Genomic DNA, 25,424 nt, shown 5'->3' with positions numbered 1-25,424 from the left:
ATTGTAGCTTAAACATCAACGATATGGTTAAAAGCATAGGCTCTGGAGTCAGACCCTGCTTTACATCCTGTCTTCTCCATGCAGCAGCTGTAAGACATGAGTGGATTCTCACTGTTGAGGGTATTATGTATATGGGATATCAATTGTTTATGTCTTTTGTACATTTATCTCTTGAGACTGTAGTGTATTTACTATTTTTTTGTATGAATTTTATATATGATAGAATTTGTACATTCTCACCAAAAGAACTACATATCCAAGAGATTACTGCTGAATTCCTGGTTTCTAAGTACCTAACCTTTGCAGTTTATTTACATAGATGGTAGAAGAGGGCAGGAAGGAGAGCACTAGCTGATTACTAAAAAATTGTAGGTAATTGTTTGAAAGAGGTGAAATCACATCAACAAAATAATTAAAACAACCATCACCAGTGTTTCAAAGGGTCAAGAAAATCTTTAGAAATGTTGTGCAGAAGCAGCTGTAGAAGGGAAATTCCTCTTAAGAGTTAAGGAGTGTGAGAGTATGACTGATTAGGGTCTCTACATGATGCTGATCTCATAATTTGTGATAATTTTCACTTATTTTTCATTGGATTGTGTTAATGATATCATTAGTTCTTGCTCTCCTTCTTGTATTATTCGTTGTAGTTTTCTTTGGCAAGTTTTAAGCCGTCCCACTTTTTGATCTGGAGTGGAGAACCCCACACTGTGCTTCCTCAAGTAACTTCCTTGGCCTCACTCAGTGTAGTGATACGCTGCTGTGCTCTTGTTAGTTGTGAGTTTATAGCCAAGTCTTTGTTTCTGAAGAGATTAAAACACCACACTTTTCAAATTATTTACTATTTTAAAATTTGACAGTAATATGACTTGCATCTCAACAGGGTATCTTGAGTGTGAGCAAAATGGGAGTGACATAGCCATAATACAGAAAATTGTTACATACTTAAGGTGTCACCCCTGAGTGTCACCGTGGGGACAGGGCCATTGCAAACTGTTATTCAGAAAGTGAGAGGAGAGAAGGCAAACATTTAAACAGAAGCAGTTGTGATTAACAGGACACGGACATAGACACACACACCCAGTGAGGCAGTTGCCATGGGGCTTCTGAGTGGGCAGAGGATTTCCCACTTGTTTTGGCTTTATTTTGTTGGAAGTGTGACACAGATCAGGCCATGATTCTTCTGATCCTTAATTGGGCTGATTAGCTTTACTCTGTTGATGATCAAATAGATAGACTTGACTGCTGCAGGCAGCCACTCTCGATTGTCTCTCTCGTCTCAAAATACTGGGCGAAAGCTTGACTTAGACCATTCGTGTCAGAAGGGTTGAACCTCAGAGGTTGTTCAGTCCCCACCCAGCTCCTTAAACTGGGATGTATACACAGGATATTCTAGGTCATACAGTAAATGTGATACATTAGCTCTTGAACTTGGTAGAAGAAAACTTTGACCAGTTAGTCATGTTTTTCATATTAAAAAATGGATTTTAAAGATAAAATACAAGTCTTCAAAAGGATTATCTTTGGGAGAGTCACTTTAAGCTGGGCCTTCTGACCTCGAGAGACTCTCTGTTTTTTCTCCTCTGCTCCTGGAAAGACCTGTTTGTATTTGATTATTCATCCATTCACAGCTTAGTACTAGCTGTCCTGTTTAGTTTGGGGATTGTGTGGGGATGTAATGAAACACTGGAAGTTAAATAAACTAGACAGCCATTATCCAATCAGCAGTTCAACTACAAATGTTTGAAAAACCTCAAAGTGGTATCAAGAGGGATTTTGTCTTCGTTTTGAAGCAAGCATATCGGTCCCTTTTGGATTGTTTACATAGGTAAACAGTGAATTATAAGTAATTCCAGATATGGGAAGAAAAACTTCATGTGCATTAATGTAAATGATAAGAGAGCCATCTGGCTCAAGGAAATCTATTTCAGGTGACTGTGTTCCTTTTGTGTGTGGGTCTCTTTGTCATGAGTGACCTTGAAAATGCAGAAATGCACTTGATTTAGTTCCTTTACTATAGAATAATTATGGTGGAGATTGTGAATTCTTTGTAATTGAGAGCTTAGAAAATATTTTCATTATTATTTTTTACTAATCAAAACTTTTTAGTTTTCTCATCTCTCCATTTGTAGTTCAATGGAAATATGTTGCTATTCCACAGTATGACCACTAGGGGGAGTAGATTATTTTCATGTTTTGCGTTAAAATCAGAATATAACTTGTGGCATAAAGGTACTTCTTTTGAACCAATTTAGCCCAACTTCAAATATGCAAAATTCAGTTTAGGACGTTTTAAATAAATTGTTACATCTTCTTAAAAAGCCCTTTATAATACGTAGTCTCATATACTTATGGGATTAGTAGTGGAAAAAAACAAAGGAGGTATATATTTTACTAGCATTATTATCAGCTGTGGAATCTGAACAAGATTGTGACTCTCCTGACTAGCATTTTAGCTTTGTTTCCCTAAGTCTTCTTGAGAGATTTAAGTCCTGGAAAAAAGACTTATAACTTCCACCACTGCCTTTTTTTTTTTTTTTTAAAGGTTACTGAAGATGCTATGCAAAAGTAACAAGTTGTTTTTCTCAATATTCAACCATTTATTCTTATCTTAGCCTATAGAGAAAAAGTCAGTGCTGTAACGTTTTTCTTTGAAAAATCATATTTTAGCTCTTATTGACCAAGTCCAAAAAGTGCCACCACTCAAGTGATGGGCTGGAACCAGAACATTGGGTACTAGCCTGGGGGTCAGGTGATGTACAGGTCACCGCAGGAGGGAGCCGGAGGTGTGTGCCCCATGGCGAAATAGCTGTTTGGAAGATGAGTTCACCTGCTGGGTCCGTGGTCAGAACATTGTGTGAGTCATCGATCCAGACAGTGAAACAATACTAAGACTAGCAGGAAACCAAAGTGGCTGGCCTGGAGCCGGCTTGTTGTGTAAGAGGCATTTGAGGCGAAGGTTACCTGAACAGAGTCCATACCCGCCAACCTCTGCCTTCCTGGACCTCGCCTCTCTTCTCTTGTTAGGCCTTTCTCTCTCTTGCCTGTCAACCTTCGTCCCCTTTCCCCTAGCACTTTCTCTTGTGGTCTCAGCCCGGCTTCATGAAAAAAGCACCAAACCAGCATCAGGTGCCCACTAAGTGGGTGACCTTGGGCTAATTGCTTGACCTCTTTCTGGGCCTTCCTTTCCTCACATTTACAATGGATACAGTTTTTCTCTTTTCTTTGTCTTCATCCCTCCATCCACCCTCCTACTTAGAGTTTTCCCCTTCTCCTGTCATTCCACCTGTGTATTTTCTCATCTCTTCCAAGTTTTATTTCCTCTGCTTTTCTTTTTTCCACCCTTCCTCGTCTTACGTAGTTTCTCCTTAATCTCCTTTGTTCTCTCCTACTTCCATTTCTCCCCGACCTCTCATTTCTCCTTCCATTTTTCCCACTGGAAGCACCCCAATATTGATTTTATTTTTACTACCATCTGATGCTGGGGATGTGGAACTACAGTAGGACATGGAGGAAGAGGCTTAAATTTTTATGCATTGTATAATATTTAGACCAAAAAAAATCACTTCTCTTTTGAAAGGAGGAATTTGTCTACATGATGTATATTGAATTAGATAACAAGTGCCTATGGGCACTTGCTTGTACTCGAGGCTCACACTGATATCTGGTAGGCTGGGCAGCAAGCAGTGTAACATTGAATGCAAGATAAATCTTCCCATTTCTAATTTTGGTGAAATTTGTTTTCAATTCTGCCATTTAACATTTTCGTTATATGTGTCTTGGTGGTATATTGCTGTAGTAAACATTACCAGTCCCCCCTTACTTGGTGAAACATTTGGAAATTTTGTCTTGTGATGGTTAGAGATAGAGAAAAAGGTTTAGTAATGTGAACATCATTAAATATGTAAGGATCAGCCAGTATATTTTTGATGAATTAGCTAAATACTTTCATGAGATGAAGAAGAATCCTGTCTTCTTCAGTTCTTCCTTAGTAGAACTTTGGCTGAATGTTCTTCCTAACCAACCTTCCTGCTCTCAAGATTGTCTCAAAGCCCTAAAGTAGAGTGATCTAATAGAAATATAATGGGAGCCACATGTGTAATTTTGAATTTTCTAGTGACATTAAAAAGTAAAAAAAGAAAACAGGTAAATCAATTTTAAGAATATATCTTATTTAACTCAGTATATCCAAAATATTTCAACATGTAACCTATATATAAAAATTTATGAGATTATTTCACAGTCTGTTTTCATTCTAAGTGTGTATTTTACTCTTACAGCACAGCTCACCTGGTACTAGTAGCCACATTGCAAATATAGCCTCATGTGGCTAATGGCTGTTTGTGATGAACAGCGTAGTCCTTGACACTGGCTTGAATAAAATAGTATATTTTAATTAAAAAATTAATATTTTGTCTGTATGTGTTGTGTGTTTTAGATTTTTTTTTTTTTTAATAATTTTATTTATTTATTTATTTTTCCCCCAAAGCCCCAGTAGATAGTTGTACATCACAGTTGCACATCCTTCTAGTTGCTGTATGTGGGAAGCGGCCTCAGCATGGCTGGAGAAGTGGTGCGTCGGTGCGCACCCGGGATCCGAACCCGGGCCGCCAGCAGCGGAGCGCGCGCACTTAACCACTAAGCCACGGGGCCGGCCCATGTTTTAGATTTTTTAAAAAATTCACTTGAAGTTGCTATATGTTGGCTTACTGAGAGCTGGAGAGGAAGTACTAGGAATGTTTGAATTTTACAATGTTGCATTGTCATACTATTGAAGTTAAATAAATTATTCATTATTATATAATATTAATATTATAATAACATTAATATTAATAATAAATTACTATTATAATTTGTTCATTATTTCTAGTGCTCAGCAGGCTATCTCCCTTCCAGAATTGTGAAAATATATTGGGTCATGCCAATATGACAAAGTAAAAAGTTAAGATTACTTCTTCATATGTATAGCTGTTTTTATTTCTAAAAATGAGGATGTGATTGATTTAGAGAATCATTAACTCAATCCCTGTCCCGTGTGGTTGGGCAGGACCCGTTACCTATCAGTGTAAACACATGGCGCAGCCTGTCCCCTGCCCCTGCTTATCTTCTTCAGAGAGAAGGGGTTGAGGTGTTTTGAGCAAATCTTATTGGTAAAGTCGTGTGTGTATTGCTTTTTTTTTTTAAGAACCATTTCCTTTCAGTTTTAACATATTACTGTGTCTGCACACAGTTTGCACTCAGTCTGTCAGCAGAGCAGCTTTCTGTTTTGATAGCTGAGAAGTGTACCTTCATGTCTGAAAAAAGACATGGTTAATAAACTAGTTCCAATTTTAAGATGTTTCACTTAGAAGATGATAGTGAAGATGAGGAGGAGAAGGTTCATGAAGGCTCATTAAGTAAAACTGAAGGTGTTCACCATGGAAAGGCCCCTGCTGGTATCCTGGTGAGTTACATCCACCAATGTCCCATTCCCTTTTCTTGCCTGCCAGATCTGGATAGTACTAAGGGGGGGGGGTACCCCCAAAAGAAAATGCCTCATGCCTTTTCTTTGGAAAATGTAGCATCATAATGGATTTTATTAACTTTTAAAAGTTATGTTCAACAGAAATCTTTGGCTACCTGCTCTCCCTCATTCACACTATGCCATCTCTCTACCTTTTTCTATTTATTATTTAACAAATAATAACTTTCTGCCTAGGAAAAAAATGAAGTTGTTGCTTTAAACTGAGAATTTTTTTGAACTAGGTTTCAAACAAAATGTATATCGTTTCATATTCTCTTTGTATCCAAGTGCAGTAGTTGAGGAATAAAAAACATTTAAAACTTTTATGGTTTTTAGTATCCTGGCCAAAATTTTTTGAAAACTAAACTAATATTTTGAAACTGGCATTTTATTCTGTTATATGACAGAGAAGAATGACTGCAGGCGTTTTTCTCCTATGATTGCAAACAAAAAAATTTTGTAAGCTTGAAATATGTGGGGAAAATGCTAATTGTTTATCTAGAGTTTTCTCTCTTCTTAGAAGATGTAAAATAGAACAAGTCATATAAACTTAGTGTAAGTTCTAGAAGTCTGCATTAAAGAAAAAAATCAGGTGAATTAAGGACAATATAATTTAATTCTACCTGTGGAACCTTTACCTTTAAAAATAGTCTGAAGTAAATGCAATGAGATAAGGGTATTTTTTAGAAAACAGTATGTTTTTATAAAAATAAATGTAAAATAAGTAAAAAATTAGACAATTTCTAAAATCTGGCTCATCAGGTTAACGTTAGTTTTAAAGTTATAAAAATTTTTGTCACCTTTAAAAATATTATCACATTCGTGTGCTTTTTGCTTTTGGACTGACTGGTAAAAGTGTACTTGTTCGGGGTTCTCGGGAACTGATGAAACTGGACATTGTTTGAATATGGACATTGTTTGTATATGAATGGAAGTCAAGTGCCACTGAGAGGCAATTTATTTTTGACATTTGCATGTTAGTAGTATCGAGTGTATATACACATGGATTCCTGCACATTTGTCTTGAAGGTCAGAAGGGAGAGTAGTGAACATAGCTGACTCTTATGAAATATTTAAAAAATTCATTTAATGAGTAGTGTTGACACACACAAACCACCCATCACAGGAAAAGTTGTTATGCCTCCTGCTGCTGTTTTCTGGAGGGAGGTCAACTGGTGTTTGATTAGGCTGCATTTTATTAAGTTACTTTTTGTGGTGATGTTACAACATTGGAGTCCTGTGGATCACCTCCCTGCCCCAAGAGAAACTTGGATTTTTCTGAATGGTTTGTGTTCAGGACACTGAATTTGATATCTGCTGAATAAGCCATACTGATTATGTACGAGTTAGACTTTATAATCTGGGTGTGTATGTGGCGAGGGATCCTGGTTTTCTGGGTCCAGGCCCTCAGTGACCTAGACACTCCTTACTAGTCATATGCTGTCTGGGCTCACCTCTTGTTGGAAGCTGCAAGTCCCCATTTTAAAGGAGATGATTTTATGTATTTGGACTGTAAATGTATAAATCTCATAATGTAAAAAACCACGAAAAGACTTCTATTCTTTGTTAGAAATTGGGAATTTTTGAAAAATTACATTTCCATAATTTTTAAACAAGTGAAGATAATTATTTGGTAAGAAAAAGGCCAAATTATTTCATATTCTAATACCCTGAAGTTCCAAAACAATCTGCAGGCCTTATCATCCCCCCCCCCACTTATTTTAAATTACTTTGATTGCATTTTTTAAAATTAGGGCAGAATGTATGACAGGAGTTCTTAGCCAAAACTTGTAATCCTAAGAAATGCTTCTAGAAGCAAGTCTTTCTGTGGTTTAGAGCTGGAAGGGACTATAGGGGGCATCTGGCCATTCTTAGAAGTGAGACCCCATGCATAGAGGTTATGAGACCTGTTCATGGGGCAGAAGTGAGACTTGACCTTGGTCGTCATGTCCTCACCAGCAGCAGGGGACTCCAGGAAGCCCTGAGGGCAGTGCTTCTCCATCCTCAGCCCTCTGCCTCCTCTATCAAAGGACCTGGGCACCTGTGTGGTTGAGTCCAAAAAACTCTTTTTTTCAGAGAGAATTTTGTATATTATTTACAGCAAAATTTAGTAACATAAACAGTGGTAGAAGATAGCAAGTCACCCTGTGGGCGGGGCCTGTGGCTTGGGGCTGAGTGCTTTATACTGAGATAGGAAATCCTCCGTGAGGGGTGGAGAAGCCTCTCTCCCTGCTGCCCCAAACCGTAGCACATTTGTCATTACTCCCTGCTGCCGGAAATCCTACAACAGCACTAGGTTAAATGGGTCCCAAACCAAACGTTTTCCTCCAGTCCAACATGGACAGTGTTCACAAACTTGATTAAATAGTTCTAAAGAATTTCATTCCTCACAGAAATGTAGTGATGTTATTAGTTAGGCAGTTTGGAGGAGTAAATTCTCTTAAAATCTTTGTTTTTCACAACTTCTTTGCCTCTTTTAATCCTGATGTTACAGATGAGCTCAGGAGTTTGGGGGAAAGTAGCTTAGAGGCTGTGGCCAGAAATATGTCTAGGCTGTTTGAAAATTATTTATCCATTTTTGTATTTATGCCCCCATCTGTTTTTAGAAAGGAAAGACGTAGAAATGGCTTACAGTTAAAACACATGCATACACACAACAGCTGTACAACACTGGAGAGTGCATGACTGAAGTATTAATTTAAAGAAAACAAAATTCTCTTCATTCAGCAAATATTTGTGCCACACTGAGTTTGCTAGATGCTCATAAATTTTTTTGTTAGCGTTTACTAATATGTCTGAATTATTTGCTGCTCTGAGTTTGTAAGACAACTGGACATATATCCAGCAAATGGCTGACTACTACCTCTTTTAGATTGCCCAGATACTCGGTCCTGGTTACGTACTCCTAGTTAGCTAAGCTCTTTCACCCAATTGATCAGGATAAGCCCAGTGTCCTAGCGCTGATCCAGGTGCTGGTCAGTTTTGTGCATTTGGGAAAAACAAGTCATAATCCCATCACTGTGTCTTTAGATGTCTGAAGACGTCAGGCGTTGGTTCAGCCTAGAGGAATTGGACAGGGCCGGCCCCGTGGCTTAGCGGTTAAGTGCGTGCGCTCCGCTGCTGGCGGCTCAGGTTCGGATCCCGGGCGCACACCGACGCACCGCTTCTCCGGCCATGCTGAGGCTGCGTCCCACATACAGCAACTAGAAGGATGTGCAGCTATGACATACAACTATCTACTGGGGCTTTGGGGGAAAATAAATAAATAAAAATTGTAGAGGAATTGGACACAACTCTCTGAAAGGATCTGGATAAAATTCTTAACCTCTCTTGGAAAAACACTTATCTTTTTATGTAAATTATTTTTTACATTCATATCTTAGGTATTAAATATTCAAAACCAACCCAGTTCTACTGAAGAAAAAATTATAGACACCAATTCTAAAGTAGATAATTTTTGTGTTTTACATTACTTTTTATCTAATTGAAAGTAGGGAAAATAATTTTTATTATTTTTTACTGTTTTGCTTCTTGTTCTCGAAAAATATTTCTTTTTTAATTTGTCTCTTCTTTGAAGCTTATTGCACAACCTGGAATCATTGTCTAAGCTCTCTTACTTTGCTTAACTTATGACATTTAGGGAAGATATTTTTCAAAGGGTGGAAATAACAATATGCTGGTCTTATTTTATTAGAGTATCGTTTTAACTCTGTGATGAAATCGTGTTTAGAACTTTGTGTGCTCTTGGTGTACCATCTTAACTTTAGCCCGTGTCTGTGTAGAAAAGACCTGTATCAGAAATTTGCATAAAGCGAATCCCAGGAAAACCTGGAGGGAGAGCTGCGTAATCTCTAGAATGATATCGCGTTCTCTGAGCCGTATCTGAGCTCCACTTGAACTGCGAATACAGGCTATGCTCAGGTCAAAGGGCAATAGCTGAGATTATAAAAGTCATTTGTCATCTTTCTTCTACATTCTAACAAAGCGTGAGGTCATAACCATCATAGACTAATATTCAGTCATAAGATTGGAATTAGATTGGAAAAGTATTTCCTTCAGGGTAGGTGAGGCAGGTGAGGAGCAGGAAATACACCCTTCAATTCTGTGTACTTAAGTTTTCAAGAGGGGACTGGGAGTTGATCCACTTGCCTGTGGTCATCAGACATAGCTTGATAAGCTGTCATTTTGGGGTCATTTGGGTGCTTTAAAAAGTACTTGTGCCTGTAATCTGGGGGTGGCCTGTCATCAGGATTCCTCGGAGCCCCTCAGTGATTCTAGGGGCAGGTGATTCCCAAGTCTGACCAGTCACTGGAACCCTGCTGAGCTTAGATGTAGAATACAGATTCCCCAGCCGGATGGAATCTGAGTTGAAGGCAGTAGTGGAGCCCAGAAATTGTTTTGTTTTAAAGACTAAACTAAAGACTTTATTTGGATTTTTTCTGCTGAAGTCCTTTTCTGCTTCAGAATCCAGTCCAGAATCCCAGCTTGCGTTGAGTTGTCTTGTCACTGTAGTCTTCCAGTCAGTGATGCTGCTGCAATCTTTCCTTTCTTTCGTGGCTTTACACTTTTGATGAGTACTGCTAAGCTATTTTGTAGAATTTCCTTCAGTTTGAGTTTAGTTTGTCTGATGTTATCTCCTGATTAGATGGGGGGCATGTGTTGTTGGCAAGAATACCACAGACATATTGTTGGCAAGAATACCACAGACATGATATGCTCTCTTCAGTGAATCGTATCAGGGGGTCCCTGATGTTGATGTGTCTTATTACTGGTGAAGTTTCCCTGGATCACTTGATTAAGGTAGTGTCTGCCAGCTTTCTCTACTGTGAAGCTACTGTTTTTCCTTTTGTAATGAGTATATATCTTGGGGAAGATACTTTGTGAATATGCAAAGATCCTGTTTCTCCTCAGACCCGTGTCCTCTTTTCAACATTCGCTGCCTGCCACAATTATTACTGTGGTGGTCTAATAGTAGTTTTCTATTTCCCTCATTCTTTATTTATTAATTGGAATTCATCTTCAAGAGAAAGCTGTCCTTTTTGCTTATTAGTTTAATTTATATCAGTGTGTACTCTTGAATATTTTATTCTGTAGGTTATAATCTAATACTATCATTATTTTCTTCAGATTGTTCTAGCTTTAGCCATTGGGAGTTCTTTCATGTTAGCTCCTGTGTTATTTAACGTGCCCCTCTTCTTTGATTTTGAGCACTTTCCTACTTTCTGGCATGACTAGATGCTCTAGCATCATCTTGTATTTTCCTGCCCTCAGCCCTGGGATCAACCACTTCTTCCAAGAGCTCTGGTTTCTTCGATTGGAGAATGGTATTAAGAAACCAAGATCTGGGCTCTAGGTGTGCCTGTTGCTTCTAGAGTATCCTTGACTCTAGATCCCCTTAACAGAGACAGCTAGGATATAAAATATATATAATGGCCCAGTTGTAAGCACATCTCTATCTGTGCATCTGTCCATGGAGACCTCCAATTCCAACCCAATACCACAGGGTTCATTTTAGCCTTCCCTCTAGAAGAGTGTATTTTTAGAAGCTTCCCAGGTGTTTATGACTAATCAGACTTGGGAAACAGTGGCTTTGGGATATATCTGTTGAGTACATTTGTTTACCCAAAGCCCTTGTGGCTTTGTTAAGTACTCTTCTTCATTGATGAACAGTCTCTTCCTTGGTGAATCATTATCATCTTCCATACTTGGGTTAATCATCATTTCTTCTTCTTAGACTGAAAAGAATTTTTATGTCACTCTTAGTCCTTGTAACTAAGGGAACTTAGCCTCCTAGGAGAAGTAGTACTCTGTTTTTTGTAGTGGAGTGGAAACTGGTCCAGTTTCATGGCCAGCATTCTTACAAAAATTTGTCAGAGAAATTGAGCTCACTTGAGGGAATGTTTAGTGGTTTGAATGCACAGGGAGACCATGTGTGTGTTAATATACACACGACCCACTCAAATGACAAAAAGTCACAGAGTTTCACTAAAACCAAGTTTATTTTAATCCTTGAATTATCTTCTTTTTGGTAAGGCAGTCTGCATTCTTTCTCTGAAGTGTAGCTTGCTTTCTAAAGCAAGTGCTCTGTCAGACTTCTTGATAATAAACACTTCAGCCTTGGGTTGTTTAGGATGTTTGGACTATGAACTTTAGGCCTGCACGTGCTTTTTAAGTTGGTAGCTGCTCAAGTTAGTGAAAGAGGTGCAGTGACCCTCAGATCCTGCTGGGGTCATTTATCTGTCTTGTTCCTACCTGCACTTAACCAGCGTACCATATGATGCAGGTTGAGGGACTTTCAACTCAGGGAATTACCACAACTGGGTCAAGGTTAAAATTTCAGCTTAATTCATCTGTGATAATAACTGAGGTTCTTTTGGAGGCATGAGAGGAAGATGAATGAAGTTGAACATGTCTTTCCCTAGAACCTACAAACCACAGGAATATGTTCATTTGTTCCCCGTCTCACGGCTGTAATTTCGACTGTAGAGGAGTCATGATGTCAATTCCTGACTTCTAGGTCAGTGAGTAAATAGAAACAACTTCAAATAAAGTCAGACTATTTCAGAAGAAATTGTATCCTACCAAGGTCTGCACTAAAGTGATAGTCATCACTGAAAATACTATGTATGGTTTCCATAGAAACCTGCTAAGATTGTATGCCTTTTATATGTGAAAGTGAGCCAATCAGATTTCTTTTTTTTATTTTAGAGTTGCTTATGGTTATCAATGGTCACCACCAAAATGGGTTAGCCACACAGTTCTCTTATAGAAAGTTTAGATGAGAACATGTTCATTAAAACATATATCTATGATCATAATGTAATCATATCTTTCAGGCTACTCGTAATAAGCTTAACATTTTTTGTGTATGATCCCATGTAAAGGAATCATCATGGCATTCTAAAAGCATTTATGAAATTCCTACTTAAACATAGCCCTGAAAATGACATAAACTTAGCATTAGTGTTTTTAGGAGCTTGTGGTCCCAAGCACAGTAAAAAGAGCCTGGGCGTTTGAGACAGACAGACCTGAGTTTTTGTCTGTGCCTGTACCTGTGTTATGGTTTGACTCCAGGTAAGTTGCTTATCTTCTCTGAGCCCCAGTTTTCTTGCTAGTACAATACATATAGCATTTACTTCACCTAATTGTGAGGTAAATTAAATGAGATGAAGTCTGTAAGGTGGCCTCTGGAAGGGATGAATGTTCGTGTCTTCTCCTCTTTTTTCCCCATCACTTCCCCACGGCTGACACTAGGAAGAAGACTGCGTAAAACATCTGAATTATAGCTTAGATTATATGTTGTTTGTCAGAGATAAGCATAGTGTAAAATGTCACGGCATGAGTAAATGAAGAGTTTGAATTTTTGCCAGTGTAAGTGAATCTCTAATTTAAGCAGCTACCACATATGAAAATCCAAACTTATAAAACAGTTAAATTATTACCACTTTGTAAAATAATTTAAGGAGGGATTTATCTTAATAGCAAACTCCCCCAAGTACGCTTAAAAACAATAGCTACAAAATCAACCTTGCAAAAATACATCTAAGCAATCCCACACCAAAGTATTTAATGAAATGAACTTATGTTTGTACACAAGCCTGTACACAAATGTTTTTAGTAGCTTTATTTGTAAAACCAAAAACTGGAAACGACCCAGATGTCTTGCAGCTGATGGAGGGTCTTTCAACTGATGGACGGATAAACAAACTTTGGTATATCCGTACAATGAGATACTACTTAACAACACCAAGGAACAAACTACTGATACCTGCAACAATATTGATTACTCTTAGAGGCGTTATGCTAAGTGAAAGAAGCCATGTTCAAGAGACTACATACTGTCTGGTTCCATTTATATGATATTCTGGAAAAGGGCAAGACTATAGGGACAGAAAACAGATCAGTAGTTGGCAGGGGAGAGGGGAAAAGGATTGACTACAAAGGAGCATAGGAGTGTTTTGGGGTGTGATCTCGTTCTGTATCTTGATTATAGTGGTTGTTACATGATTGCATGGTTAAAACTGTATACTACAAAAGGATTAGTTTTACTATATGTAAAGTACATCTAAATTTTTTAATGCAAAATCTATTTTGAATAGTTCGAGGTACAGCTATTTGAAATGTTAAAATTGCGTTTCATAGCAGAGTTGACATGGACATTTAGCTAGAATTTTTTATTTGCTGATAGGTATGACCATTACACCAAGGGTGAGTAAGTGATAGTCTGTTATCCTTTGTGGTTAACTATCAACAGAATCTTAAACTCATTACATTTCTTAATGATTTTACTTCTGTGTTTCTCGCTAGTCTCCAGTAAGGTTAAAGGTTAAATGTTCCTGTGACATTATGATCTGTAACCTCATGTACAAGTAGATTAGAACTGGGCATATTTTACCATGACAGAAAAGATAAGAATTAAATTATCGGGAAGCTTTGCTACAAGGTGTTATTCTGCAATTTGAGAAAAGCAGGAATGAGAACCATTAAATTTTACAGAGCTGCGATAGTTTGAAACAAGTTTGGTCACTGGAGCAATGTGGGGTTGAGGAAAGTCATTGGGGCCCACTTTTCCTAGTGTGCTGCTTGCCAGTTTAGGATACAGTCTAGGAACACATATTGTATTATGTGTAGTGAAATCTAAAGATAGGTGTAAAATTGAACATTTATTTTTCCTTTCTCTGTACCAATTCTGTTTCTGAAGAAAATGAATATTCTGGTACATTGCTGAGCATTAGGAAAATGAAACTATTGCTACGTGCTATTTACCTTGAATTCTGTGCCCTATAGAATTATAGTGTTGGGCCTTTTCTTATAAGTAGACTGACTAGTAGGAAATGATGACCTAAGTTTGTTCTCTTTCACTCTCTGTTTTCTGTACTAGTCTGGTCATGGTATGATCATTGTCACATTCAGCCTTGCTTCTGCCTCAGCTGACTTCCCCACACTGACTTCCCCTGACAGACCAACAGTCTCTCTTCCGCCTCAAGTCACTGTGGCTGCTCAGTGTTCTTCAGAGTGATCTGCGCGGATGTCATTTGTTCTCACAGGGATATTTTTAGATTTACCCATTCAGGTGGGTGTCATTCTTAATTGTCACTTACATAGACTCGATTTATGCAAGTTTTTTCTGTGAAGTCTTCACCAGAATCCAGAGAAAAGCACTGGTTTCTGAATCTCTGAGCATTGATTTTGGAACATTGGGTTGGCCTCCACTGTTGTTGGCATTTTTTTTTTTAAATGTGTGGCTCTCTTGCTCGCTGTCTCTCTCTCGCGATATATATATAGTCATGTGCCACATAACGACATTTTGGTTAACGATGGACCACACATACCACTGTGTTCCCGTAAGATTAGTACCATATAGCCTGGGTGTGTAGTAGGCTGTACCATCTAGGTTTGTGTAAGTACGCTCTATGATGTTCGCACAAGGACGAAATCGCCTGATGACACATTTCTCAGAACATATCCCCGTCATTAAGTGAGGCGTATCTTCATTTATCTCTTGGATTTCTCTCTTATTCAGGTTACGGTACAAAACATTGTGTATATTCCTTCCTCTCCTTGCTGATTCTGTTCACTAGATCTTGCATTCATCCATTTGTTGATTCATACATTCATTGATCCAAAAATACTCATTAAGAAGCTTCTATTGCTAGGCCCGTGCCAGGCTTTGGGGAACCGGTGAAGCATACAACACTTCTCCTGTCTTTGTCCACGTCTAGAGTGTGGAAGTGGGATAAACAAATTACTGCAGTGTGGTGAGTGCTTATGTGCTGTGGAGGGGAGAGGGCAGGGCGCAGTGGGCATGCACAGCCACAGACCCCTTCTTACTGCCTTCTGCTTTCTTCTCAACCGTTGAGCCTGCGCTTCCTCACCCCATCTCTTTTTGATCTTCTTTTCCATTGTGCTCTGTGTGTTCACAATCTGTTGTGAACATACTTTATTTGTTCCCATCTCCCCCTCATCTAGGAAACCATTCTTGCTCCTCTCATAAAATATTAGATGAACAGCCAACAGTAGTTGATGGATTGAGAAGAAAACTTGTGTTGGATTTTAAAGGATTGTTCTGAAATTATTAGACTGGTGACTGGGGTGGAGGGTGAGGAATTGATGGTTTTTGAAGATGAGGTAGGGGGTACTTACAGTTCTTCCTTTAGTTGTACCTGCTGAAAAGCCAAAGCAAATAGTTGAGTTGGGGCCAACACTTGGGAAAGAATGTATATTGCTGTAGTAGCAAAGTGTCTTCCCTATTTTGAAACTTAGCCCAAGATAATTGTTCATCTACATTGTAGATAGTGAGTGTGGTGAAATCACAGAGAAGTGAGCCCAGTGAGCGGAAATCTGTGCTTCCAGACTTCCTTAAAGAAAATATGTTGTGACAGATTTGAAATCTGAATTTATCAGCTTACTAGCCTTGACAGCTAACGTTAAGGCCAGCCTCATATCCTCTCATTTGGGGGAAAAAAAAAGAAGCCTGAGTTGTTCAGTAAAAGAAGGGTTTCACTGGGTTACTTTAGGGTATTTTCTTGCTCCTTTTCCCAGAGTGTTTTTTGAGAGGAGGGTGATAGAGGGCTCCAGGTGGCTTTATCAGGTCAGAATCAGTATCAGTCTGTTTGTGTTTAAGTCCTTTGTTGCCAGACATCAGAATTGGAGTCTGAACAAGCCGAAGCCAAGCAAACAGAGAAACTTATGGCTCTTCGTCATTCAGAGAGATGATGAGAGGGCAAGAGCTAGGGCTGCTTGGCATCTCAGTGTCTTGAGCTCGTGGCCTTCTGGATCCCCACTCAGGTTGCTCAGCCCCGTGGGTTTCTGGTCACTTTGGCTCTCCACACACACTTCAAGAATATCTATTGGGCCCTATTTGGGTCAGATGTCTCCCCACCCCATTAGCCAGCTGATACCAAGGCCTCGGTCCCATATCACAGACATGGCTACTAGGGGTTTACCCCTGTGTTTGGGGGTCTCCGAGAGATGAAATCATTGTGATCCAGGGAGCCCTATTAATTACTTTCTGAGCTAGTCATTGCAGCATGTAACTGTTCAAATTCCAAAACAGGAATACTAGGTCTGAAAATTCCCTCTTCTCATGTATCCCGAAGGTTGATATTGAATAATATTGGATTGTAATTAGGGAAGGAACCCGTAGGAAAGCAATCTTCCCAGACCAGAATTTTTATAAATGAGCTTTTGACAGAACCACTGCCAGTCCTAGAATTCAAGTTTTATAAAATGATCAGGTCAGCTGTTTCTTCATTAGAATGTATAAAATTTAAGGTCTCTTAAGTTTGGATCAGATGTCGAGGTAATAGATATGCCTCAGAGGCCAGAATACATTCTTCAGCCACTTGGTTTTCTCAATGAGATTAATCAAGGTTGGGAGGATAAAGTTTGTGCAGTCGAGACTGGAAGTAGTTCCCAAACCTGGATGCTCCTCAGAATCATGGATAACAGGTCCTGAAGACCCCACTTCTGGTTTTTTATGTCTGGATTGAGGCCCAGGAATCTACATTCTTAACCACCAAAACTTGATTCTATTGCAGATTGTCCAAGGACTACTCTTTGAGAAATACTGACCTACAGTGTGCTCCTTGCCAGTTTTCTTCACCTAGCAGGAAAAAAAGAAGTTGGTTAGACAGAAAACAATCCCTGACTGTGCATTCAAATGGTGATGGGGTTGCTGTTCTTTGGAAAGACAGCTGATAATCTACAGGGAATTGACTAGAACCCCAAATCCTCCAAAGAACACCTCATCCTGGCTAGATCTCAGTCTCTTGGGAAGGAATCTTCTGAGTCCAGATGCCAGCTCAGAAAGATTTTGCAGGACTCTCCTGTACATCTTCTCCAAAGAAAGATTCCTGTACAGGACAGCACCCAAGGCTTTTTTAAGCCTCCTTGTGGTCCGTTTTATGACAGACTGATTTTGGAAGTAGCAAAAATAGGCATAAAATTTTATCAGAGGGTCTCTCTTGCTTTTACATGGAGCTGTGCTTCCCTAACCTGGCTCATCTTCATAATCAGTTATTAAACTTTAAAAAAAAAGTTCAAGGAAATTTGCATTTTAAAAACTGTCCAAGATGATTTTTGTGTACACAAAACTTTGAACCAGTGTAATAAGTAATGTTCTTGAAGTTCAGTCTCAATAGGAAGTTCCCCACCAAATCTCCCCTTTTTATTTCCATGTCTAAATTGCTTTGTTCATTCATTCAACAGTATTTACTGAATCCCAGCTGTGTGCCAGATGTATTTCTTGCTCTGTCTAGAAATTGTGGCATGATCCTAACCAACTGCTTCCTTTCCCTTAGCACCCGCCTTGGGTCAGTCATCAGGTCTTACTGATTCTCAGTCCCCTCTGTACCTCTTCTGCCTTGAGAGCTGTGCCATCTCTTGGTTGAACTGGTTGTAGGACCTTCTAAAGTGGTCTCTCCTCTTCTCCAGTTCGTCCTCCTTACTCCCAGGCTGATCACGTCGCTTTCCTGACCACAACCACTGCTCGCTCCAGGTTGCCCAGGATACACTTGAGGCGTGAGTTTAAGGCCTTGTGTCATCTCCCCTTTGCCTCCAACTCAGCATACCCTTTCCATTGTGTGCCATTCCCTCTGCCTGGGACTGCCCACTAGGAACCTCCTTTTCTTGGCCTGGTAGACCCCTCACAACCATTTACGACCCTAGAACAAATATTTTCTGCTTCCTGAAGCCTTCCTTGCCCGTGCAGCTTTTCTTCTTCTCTTTCTCTAGTCTTCTTAAAAGTCACCAAAATAGCATTACCACGGGCATTATGTAAGTTAAGACAGTATTTATGTCTCTTTCTCTTGTTAGACCCAGGGCCCTCTGAGAGAAGGAGGACAGAATTTTACTTTATAGTAAAAGGGCTTACTGTGGCACCTGGCATGAAGCAGGTGCCCAACTTTGTTTGACTGTATGAAAATAAATCTTACTAGACACAGGCCAATATAATGGACATTTTGATAGGTGGGTTACACATCTTCTGTTGTATTGTCTGTCCTTAAAGGAATTACACAGTTGTCTTATGTGATTGTTTCTGAGTTAAATCTGCAGAGGTACTGTATTGAGGGACCTTTCCTGCATAAGGCTTTTACGGACTTCTTTCTCACTGTGACAAAAAGGCTGTCTGGAGAACTTGGTGTATTTAGGAAGTTTCTGGGAGACACTGGGTTTTAGTTTACACGTTCTGTAGATGGGGACTAACTGGTCCTAGAAATGAAGGAGAGCCCTGTTCCAACGGCCGCCCTGCACTGTGGGGCAGAAAGAGACCTGCTGTGTTCTTGGGGAGACGTTTGGGTCAGTGCATGTTAGATGTGCAGCTGTCAGCATTTCCTCGTGGACTTGAGATTCAAGGGATCAGATGGGACTTAATAGACCATCTACTCTGTGGACTTCCTAGGGGTGGGGGCAGTCTCCCTCATTGAGGGTAAGGGCTATTCCTTGTGCTGCTGCTATCTACTGTTTCTTATTTTATAAAGTGAGAATTAAAAGGCAGCAAATAAAATATAAGGAAAATTAAACAAGTGAGCATTCTGCTCTGATGGGGAAAAAGAAAAAAACTGAGAGGTACAAAGTACGGCATTTATTTGAATTTAAGTGGCCAGGAGCGGCTTCTCCCAGGCAGGCTGGGTTCTCTGTCAGGCTTACCGTCAGTTGTCTGCGGCGCTGCTTGCTGCTCACTCAGAGACTGCACTATTCTGTATAGTTTTCTGTCTATGTGTCTAGCTAAGTTGTGGCCTTTATGATTCTTCATGATTTCCATGGCGTCTGCTGGGCACGTGGTAAATGTTTTAGAAGATGTCTCAACTGAGTTAAGCCCATCCAGGATATGGGCAGGCCCCCAGGGGACTTTCACCCCCTGCCCTCCTGGACCAGGGAGAAGCTTGCCATTGTTCTTTCATCACCAACTTTGAAGGAAGTAAAGTTCTCAGCCAGGCTCAGTGGTGCCCTCCAGGTTCATGTTTGGCCGCGTCTAGGGGACTCTGGGATCCTTGGAAAACTATAGGGACTTCAGTACAGCTTGAGTTCAGCTCTCAGATCTCGTCTCCAGGGACATCAGCTGACCTTGAGAGCCCGAAGATTTCAGCCACAGGTGGGAGTAGCAGGAAGGTTGGGACCCTGAGTCACAGTGGAGCTGGCTTCCGGTGAATAGTAATGGAGAGCAAACACCCTTTGTCTCAGTCCAGATGTAAAATGAAATGAATAATGTCTGCCTTACATAGCCTGCATTCTCTTTTTGAAGATAGTTGAGGTATGTTTGAGAAAGTTCTTCAAAAATATTAAGTGCTACTCAAACACAGAAAGTAAGCTTGGGTGTCCTGGAGGACGTTGGTCCAGGAGCATAGGTGTAAGCTGGAATGTGTACAAGGTCACAGTGTTCTGGTGTTTGTCTCCTGAAGTATCTAGAAGTTTCTGTTTTCTTGTAGCACATTTTCCTCATGCCTGTAAGCAGAAGGCAAGGTGGAGTGTCAAGTTCTCTGATAAAAGCTGGTCCTCTCTGTCCACGAGCCCTGATCACATGTGATCTCCCAGGAAGTCCGCTCCTGACACTGAGCTGCAGGTTCAGCAGGAAGGTCAGTGGTCAGTGCTCCCTCTCGTAGTGGTGTGCGGAGGAGACTTGGAGGTGGGTATGGCTTCTTTGGATTCTCTGTAATCATTTTCTGTTTATGTGGCCAAGTAACATTAAGTAAAAATAATATTCAAGTTGCTAAAAGCCCACTTTAAGCTAGAAGTTTGGGGGTTTCATCAAGGCTTTTTACCATCGTTGCTTAGAGTATTTCTGTCTCTTAGAGGTGCAGTTAAGGACATAGGCCCTAGAATCAGACTTGAGTTTGAATATCAGCTTTAAAACTTAGTCTGGTGACCTTGGACACTTCTGAACCTCAGTTTTCTCATATAAATGAGAATATCGATACCAGACTTATGGGTAGTTGTGAAGATGACGTGAGATAATGTACAGGGTAACACAGCACTTGACACGTGATAGATGTGTAGCAACTGTAGTTGTGGTGTTTGTTAGTAGTACTGCCAACTGGTAATACTAGTACTGAATACATATATGAAGGGAAAATTTAGCAAACAGATTTTGATGATATATAAAAGAGTGGTTTAGAATGTATCCATTTGGTATTGATAACAGTTTAAAAATTGTTGTAATATTTTAATAGCTACCTGTATCTCTGTAGTTACTCTTTTCCGTAATAAAAGTTGTTTTTGAGTGAACGTATCACCTTTAAATAATTTTCGGAAGTTGTTGTAGGAGGGAGATCTGTATTTGAACCTATTTACTGAAGCATTCCATTTATAAATCTCTACTACATATCATGATGATTTACTTCAGTTTCTCTGATGCTCAGGAAAAGCTCTGCTTAAGCAAATATTTAAACTTTTGGTAAATAATTGCATCTTGAAAACGATCCGTTTATTCCAGCTACTAGTGTATATTTACTTTAAAATATTCGATAAGAAAAATCTGATAGTGGGCACCATTGAATTTCACGCATGAAGGACTCGTTGGTCTAATGAATTTTATGCATGAAGGGCCATTTGGCCTCTAATAAGTATTTTAGTTGATTACTGTCTACTGGTTCTTTCCATTGTCTACTGGTTCTTTCCATTTTTAATTTAGTGACCAGTAAGTGCCTCCCTTTCTTGGGAGCTCCCAAAATTTAACCCAGCACATGGGGCAGGTGCCTGGACCTAAACACACACTGTGCGTTGTGTACACTGTCTATCAGTCAGGCCTGTCTGTGCCACTGTGTCCAGTTTTGGATCTCCCATTTAAAGAAAGACGCAGGTAATTCTCTAGTTTGTCATAGAAGTGAAAGTAAACCCAGTCATTTCAGATATTTTAAGAGATGAGAATGCTTAACCCAGAATAGATGGGTTGTACAATAAAGTCTTTGGTGTGTAGTAGTGTGACTTAGAAGAAGGTGGTACATATTCAATGTGACTTCTAGTGGACATCATAACTAGGGCTGTCTGATGTTGTTATGAACTGCTTGGTGAAAGGAGTGAGTCTCTGTCAACTGGAAGTATCCCAGAATGGAAAAGCAGTATAGTATATGATGTTTAAGAAGATACTTGTCTTAGCTCAGGCTGCCATGACAAAATACCACAGACTGAGTGGTGTAAACAACAAACATTTATTTCTCACAGTTTAAGAGGCTAGGAAGTCCAAGATCAAGGTGCTGGCAGATTGAATTCTTAGTGAATGCCCTCTTCCTGGCTTGCAGATGACCCCTTACACATGGTGGGGGGAGAGAGCGAGCTCTGGTCTCTTCCTCCCCTTATAAGGACACTGATCCCATTGTGACCTCATCTAAACCTAATTACCTCCCAGAGGCCCCACCTCCAAATACTGTGACATTGGAGGTTAGGGCTTCAACATATGAATTGAGGGGGTGGGGTGGGCGGGACGACACAACACATTGAGTCCATAACAATACTTAACCTTTCTAAGCCTCAATTTCATTATCTTTAAAAATAGAAATAATAATACCTATAAGGTGGTTCTGAGATGATAACACATGTATAAGCTTAAGAATTTGGTACATAGTAAGCTCTCAAAAAAATAGTTGCTGCTACTGTGATTATTGTTAACTTTACCATATTTCAGAGGTGTGCTAGAAGCATTTTTGGTATTTGTTGGAAGACTGGGCTTGATAAATCCTTGCAGTTCTAAGAATCAATAAGTGCATTTTAATATTTTTCTTTGTGTTTGTGGGCCTAAAGATAGGGATGCTGCTCTATGAACATCCTTCAGTTCCATGGTGCTCTTTTGTGTGGGCATTTTTATGTCAGTCTGCTTTCGAATTATGTATTCTGTCTTTGCTTTTTCTCTGAATTTTCATCTCTTTCTATATCCCTTTCTTGGTCTCTGTCACTCTCTGTTCTTGAAATGATTTTCCCCTCCCTTCCACTTTTTTTTCCTCATTATTCACTATAAAATATGCCAAATAGTTTACAATGTTTATTGTTTTGCTGTATTTTTAAGTCTTTGTTTGACTTCAAAAGCGAGTGTCTTCAGTGGGGTGTTTCCCCCACATGTGATGGGGTTACCTAATCATCTGTCTTTTCTGTCCCTGTTTAACAGAGTCCTTTGACCAGGAAGGACTGATGTCAGAGGCCTGACTTTTTTCTCACTGGGCTTTATTATGGTTAGTGCTGGGCAGGGTGTGTAGGAATAAAGTTTTATGGTGCAAGATTCTGCTTAAAGAGGAAGCTGTTTAACAGATCACGCATACAATGACCAACTGCTTTTCCCTCAGACAAAACCCTGAGGAAGCCCCCTCCCACAGCCTGGTTGGGGTGCCCCTCCTAGCAGAGTTGTGCTTCTCATTCCCAGGGTGTAGCGCGTAGGAAGGCACCAGGCCTGCCTTTACTTTTGTTTTCCCAGCCTTTGTAATATAAACAGAGTTGTTTTATATTTGCTAAGAGAAAACCAGCTGTTTGACAGCCCGTATTTTTCTACATCTAGCAACTGGCATTTACACCATGAACTTTCTTTATATAACAGCACATCCTTTAACCATGGTAGTTAAAATCATCTTGAATAGATGTAGTTACACTTAATTGTGGATTCTATGCTCCAGCTGATGTAAGCTTATTACATATTTAGTTGATAAGACTTTGTTTATGGCTGAATGTAGATGCTTAACAGTTATCATTTGTCAGCTTAAGAAAAGGCCTATATAATTAGTTATGAATTTTTTTAAAATTTGTAACAAAACTCATTTTAAAATTGCCACCATCAGTCAAGCAGTAATACAAAGATAGTACTTGGGTGCTGTTTGATTAATGTACAGGCGTGACACGCAAAAAGCATGTCATGAACATAGATTACTTACAGAATATGAAAATTCTGTTGGACTGTTCTGGGTTGCTGAAAAATACTGTCTGGTAAAAGAAAGTGAAAAGATGAACTACACAAGACTAAATTTTATTTCACTTCTGTTTTTGGAGACATTCTTAACATATAAAAATTATACACCGTGACCCCAGAAATAAGGAACAAAAAAGATGTTTATTCCCTCTTCCTCTAAATTAGTTGTAGTGCTCTTTTAAGAAACAAAATTTAATGAGATATTCAAATGGCGAATCAGCACATGAAAAGGTGTTCAACATCATTAGCCATTAGGGAAATGCAAATTAAAACCAATATCACTACACACCTGTCATCTTGTCTAAAATAAAAAATAATGACATTGCCAAATGCTGGCAAGGATGTGCCGGCATCCTCAGACATTGCTGCTGGGAATGTAAAAAGGTACTGCAACTCTGGTGGCAGTGTCTTTAAAAACGAAGCATGCAATTCCTATGCACCCCAGTAGTCACATTCCCGGACATTTATCCCAGTCAAATGAAAACTTATTTTCACACAAAAATCTGTACAGGAATGCTGATAGCAGCTTTCTTTGTAATAGCCAAAAACTTGAAAGAGCTCGGCTGTTCCTGAGCAGGTGAATGAGTAAACAAACTGTGGTACGTCCATACCATGGAAATACTACTCTGCAAAAAAAGTAACAAACTACTGACACATGCAACAACCTGGGTGAATCTCCATAGAAATATGAGTGGAAAAGGGCAATCCCAAAAGGTTATATACTGTGTGATTCCATTTATATAACTTCCTTAAAAATGGCAAAAATCACAGAAATGAAGAACAGATGAGTGGTTGCCAGGGATTATGGAGGGAGTGAGGGTGGGAGGGAAATAGGTGTGTGTGGCTATAAAAGGACAATGGGACGACGGATCTCTGTGATGATGGAAATGTTCTGAATCTTAACTGCATCAATGTTGACATCCTGATTGTGATATTGCACTAAAGTTTTGCAAAATGTTACCTTTGGGGGAACTGGGTAAAGTCTACATAGGATCTCTTTGTATTATTTCATACAACTACATGCATGTGAATCTACAATTATCTCAAAATAAAAAGATTAATTTAAAAAATATAATAAGATGTAATATGAATATTCTGATAAACACTATTTCCTCCCCATACGGGTTTCTTATTTTTTTAGTCTCATTGATGGTTCATCTGATCTTTTCTTTATTCATTCAAGAAATATTGAGCACTTGATATGTGCTCAATTTGGCCTTACTATCAAGTTCAAATCAATTTTCTAAAACCAAAATCATCACCAACTTGTAACTGGTTTAGAATTTACCACATAAAGGATGCCACCTTGTTTTGTTAGTTAATAGTTAAGTTTTGCAGCTAGTTTACATCACTCGAAGCTAGATCTTCTGTAGGTGCATTTTGGGGCCTTGGTAACATTAACTTTAAAATGTTCTAAAAATTTTCCATGGTAAAATTTTTGTGGCTTTGCTTCATGGTATATGACTGACGGGCCTTAATTACGCACTCATCTGTGTGTAAGAGCAGAAATAAATGTCTGAGTGGAATCCGGACACTGCCAGCAGGTGCTCGCTCACCTGTAAAGAGTGGGATGAGTTTCTCCACAGGCAGATGGCCTGGCAGGCTGCTCAGTTTTCCCAAGGGGATGGTGTTCTTTCTCCCGGTTCAGCTTTGGACTTAGCCGACACCTTAGACTGGGATCTCTGGGAACTTTTCCGAACATGTAACTTTGAGCTCAAGGCACCTCAAAAGAGAGGTTTCGAGAGGCAACTGTGCATATGATGAATAACCTGGAGAATAATCTGTCAGTTCTCTGGTTTGGTGAAAGTCGGCCTCTGGATTAGACAGAGCCATAGAGGCTCTCTTGTTTGGTCTGCATCCCTCCTGTCCCCAGCATAATAACTTTGGCTGAATTGTGCTTTGACATAGTACTAGGGGTTTCAGGGTCTAATGAATGAAATGTGGTGGTATTTGATCACTGGAAATGACATATGGCAACCTTAGGACTGAAGGGGAGCTATTTTTTTCTAATTGGTGGAAGAGTTGGAGTGGGGCAAA

General features: G+C 39.5%; 1 protein-coding gene across 5 annotated transcripts in view; it reads left to right on the top strand.

Annotated features, from left to right (window-relative positions):
• The window catches only part of LPIN2 (lipin 2), a 96,255-nt gene that overhangs the window by 21,325 nt on the left and 49,506 nt on the right, over positions 1–25,424 (top strand). The window lies entirely within an intron of this gene.

The sequence above is a fragment of the Diceros bicornis genome, chromosome 16 (genome assembly GCF_020826845.1).
Source record: "Diceros bicornis minor isolate mBicDic1 chromosome 16, mDicBic1.mat.cur, whole genome shotgun sequence".
Classification (NCBI taxonomy): domain Eukaryota; kingdom Metazoa; phylum Chordata; class Mammalia; order Perissodactyla; family Rhinocerotidae; genus Diceros; species Diceros bicornis.
This window is presented reverse-complemented; position numbering and strand designations above follow the sequence as displayed.